We start from the raw sequence: 4310 nt of genomic DNA, 5'->3' as shown, positions 1-4310 counted from the left end.
AAAAGTTGGAGACGTCACTTTGAGAACACCACTAACTCCTTTTGTCAATGATCAAGCAGCAATAGAATAAGAAGATGAAAAGAAATCGATCTTGCACACGTTTATATCAGAAAAATGTCGGGTACAACTCGATGGAACACTCTGTAAACACTATTGCATCGAGGTCTTCACAACTTAACCTTATATCATTATCTGTAGTCTATAAGCTGATCTGTGAGACACTCAACAAGCTATACATTAACTCAGGAGCATAGATGACGTTCTCAAAACTCAGTACTCCATTTACAACTGTTCCTTTTTGAGTGATCTTCCCTCCATCTCCTCCCGTGAAGGAAACATAGCCCCCATTAAAATTCTGAATGACGTGCAGTTGGGAGATGTCTCCTACCAATGTGCCTGGAACAACCGCTGTCGACGTACCAAGGTTTGACAACATTCCTCCACAGTTGTTCCTGCACAATGAGCGGGATTATTTAGATTTGGGGACCCAGGTCATTACAAGCCTGGGTCCCAACCGCACACACCAACCGCAAACACCAACCGCACACTCAGCCGCACACTCAGCCACACACTCAACCGCACACTCTAACCGCACACCTTCAAACTCCAACCGCACACCTTGAAATTTCCAACCACATACCTTCAAACTCCAACCGCACACCTTCAAATTTCCAACCGCACACCTTCAAAGTTCCTTCAAAAATGACACTGAATTGGCTCTGATACCAATTGTAAGTCCCAAAACCTAAGGATCCAAATTAGTGATCAATTAAGGCAAATAATCAAACAGAATGTAGAAGGAGTAGAAGAAGAATTAATCCAAGCATGCACACATCTATATCATATAAATGTCAGGTACACCTTGGGAAAAAACACACATACATCACTGACGTCTCTGTACAACTGACACAGACACACTCTATTTATAGGACCACCAGCCGCACACGTGTGTACAACCGCACACGTGTGTACAGCCACACACGCGTGTATGGTCGCACACAAAGTGTGCAGCCGCACACACGTGTATAGCCGCACACAGAGTGTGCAGCCGCACACGCGTGTATGGCCGTAGACACTCGCTAACATACTACAACCAACATAACAAACCCCAAGACCCTACCAAGACCTATACAAGATGAATCCCTAGCTCAAACCACAAAATTATGACCTAACATAGAATTAATTTAGAGATCAAAAGTATTACCTAATTAAATATGGGCTCTTGTATTTATATAAGGTGGGGTAATGCTTATTTGGAATGGGCTAGGCTTACATGGAAAGTCCATGGATACTCCATGGAGCTTTAACCCATGGATCTCATGGAAATGAAAAGACATGGGTATTAGGGTTTACATGGATGTAACCCTAATCCACTACACTATATAAAGGAGGCTTTGGTTCTTGAAATTACACTAGTTGTGGTGAGTAAAGTAAGAGGGCCGATTTCAAGATAGTTGTGACTATTCTCTCAAGCTTCCAAAGTTTGTGGTGATTTGTGATTTCCATTTGAGGCATCCACACTATTGGTGCTAGGCTCTAAAACTCCAAGCAATCAACTACAACTACAAGGTAAGTAATTCTACTAGCTTTATTTGATTCAAGTTCCCCATGCCATGCTAGATAGGATAAGAACCTTGGAAAAATAATTATTTGCATGTATCATAGTCAAACGTAGATCCAAGGTTTCTAGGGTTGCATGTACACCATAGGAGTGTTAGAATGCTGAAAACCCATCAGTGGTATCAGAGCCTAGGCTTGTTTGTTTGATACTTTATGCAAAATAGTGAAAAAAGTCGATTTTCTTGCTGTCTGCATGATGAACTCGCCGAGTCCATGGGGGGACTCACCGAGTCCATGACCAAATCCATCCTACTCGTCGAGTAGGTTCGTGCACTTGACGAGTAGTAGCTTCAGAATGCAGATTTTCAACTTTTGCTGCTGGAAATGGACAAGAAACATTACCCTAAATTGTTTTGGTGTTTTAAAACTTGTTTTAGTTGGTGCCATGGCTATTCTAATTCATTTACAATAGCTTATATCAAAATTTCATGCTTTGTATGTGTTCATACAATCCTTGAAACTTTGATGATCATATTCATGTTCTTGAACTTATGAAGATTAGATGATCATAGGAATTGTTTGTAACCTACTTGGTGGTTTAATTCTTGATCATAATGTGTTTTAATGGAGTCCATAAATTGTCCTCAAGTTATGGAATACCAAAGGTCACACTTTAATAAAATCCATTAAAAGAACACAAGAGTTAGAAAAATGAAGAGTCTTCATTTTAATACTCAATTAAATTCATAAGTTATAAGAAATGAAAAGTTTTAAATGTTTACGATCAAGTCGTCTTACCGCTAGTACGCCTCATTCACGAAGCTGGTCTACAAGGAGGGTATAAGGTTGTTGCCTATAAAATGACAACTTAATGGGTGTCTACTCTCACCCACCGCTTCCTTGATCGGTGGATGGTCGTTAGCCGAACGGGTAGAAAAAGGACTTATAAATTCTCATTAAAACTATAATGATAATACTAAAGTAACTAAACTTTATTGAATTCCCAAACTTAGTTATTTTAGGAAAATGCAAGTAAGGTGCTAATCCATGAAATTACACTTTACATTTTGTTTAAGTCGTTAGTGGAGCGTGTGTGGTTAACTGGCACACTAACTTGAACTTAACAAGGTAGGTAAAGGGTGACTTAATGTTTATCATAGTATCGATGGAGCGTGTGTGGTTAACCGGCACATCGATTGAGGGGTAATACATTAAGCGTACCAATTAATTTGCATGGTTACTTCACACCTTGTTTTGTGATCCTCGGCATCCCAGTCACAAAACTTGAAGGGCACACTCGTGATTGAAACATTCCATTGAAGAAAATTCAATGAATCTCAAAGAATCTAGGAGTTTCTAAACCAATTAAAACGTAATTAAATATTTCGTTTTTCATGGTGGAAATTGGTGAATCGTCATTCACCTACCTTCAAATATCTTATAGCTTAGATTACGTCTAAGTTATAAAATATTGTGTTGGGTCTTAGCCTTAATATTACACTTGGGTGTTTTATTAAGGACTATCACTATATCTAATCTAATCTATTCCTTCTTCTTTTCAGATGTCTTCCAATAACATTGCTTCTGGCTCAAACCCTACTAGCTCCTTCTCTCTCATGAATCTTTGTGGGAGAGTCATCTTGGATGGGTCCAACTTTACAGTTGGATCAGAAACATCAGGATGGTTACTCGTTATGAGAACAAAGAATATGTTCTCGATAAGGAGCTGAAGGTACCCGAGCCAACTTCTACTCCTGAAGAGCTTGCTTAATATAAGGTACATAAAAGAGATGCTACAAAAGTGGCATGCATCATGATGGCCACCATGACAGCCAAGCTCCAAAAGTCCTATGAGGACTATTATCCCTTTGAGATGCACTAGGACTTGATGGACCGCTACCATCAAAGTGCTCGTCAAGAGCGATATGAAATAATCTCCTCCATGATAACAACCCAAATGAAAGATGGTGATCCCATCACGGGCCACATGCAGAAAATGCAAAGGTATGTGGACCGTTTACTGAAGCTGAATGTGAACTTCCCTAAGGAGTTAGCAATAGATATCATTTTTCATTCCCTGCCATCGTGTTATGATCAATTCCGCATGACATATCACATGAACAAGGAAGAAGTCACCCTGAGCAAACTTCAAGGACTCTTGAAGACCGCCGAAAGTGGTCTAAAGGGTAATTCGGTTGTTACTACTCCTACTCCTACTCCAACTGTGGCCAATGTCTTGGCAATCGGACATGGCAAAGGGAAGAACTAAAAGAACCCTTCTAAGGGTACCAAGGGTAAGACCCTTGAAGGCTCCTCTTCAAGCAAAACCAAGAAAGGTTTTTTCACACCTTCTGCTAACCCTAATCAGGCTGAATGCTTCTACTGCCATGAAAAGTCGCACTGGCAGCGAAATTGCCCAAAGTACTAGCAATATTTGAAGGATGGGAAAGTAAAACCCAACCATGCAGGTATATACACTATATTGTCTAATAACTCACCTCATTCTAAGTCTTGGGTCCTTGATACAGGTGGTGGGATTCACATATGTTGTGATTTGTAGGGACTAAAAAGAAGTGAAAATGTGGAGCAGGGAACGATAAACTTGATCATGGGAAACAGGAAAGCTTCACCTGTCACCAAGATAGGAGTTTATTCCTTAGTGCTAAATAGTGGGTTTACATTAAATTTGAATAAATGTTATTATTCGCTAGAAATGGCAAGAAATGTTATTTCCTTTCATGCATTGTATA

The sequence above is a fragment of the Lactuca sativa genome, chromosome 3, assembly GCF_002870075.4.
Source record: "Lactuca sativa cultivar Salinas chromosome 3, Lsat_Salinas_v11, whole genome shotgun sequence".
NCBI classification, from domain to species: Eukaryota; Viridiplantae; Streptophyta; class Magnoliopsida; order Asterales; family Asteraceae; genus Lactuca; species Lactuca sativa.
Note: the sequence above shows the minus strand (reverse complement) of the source record.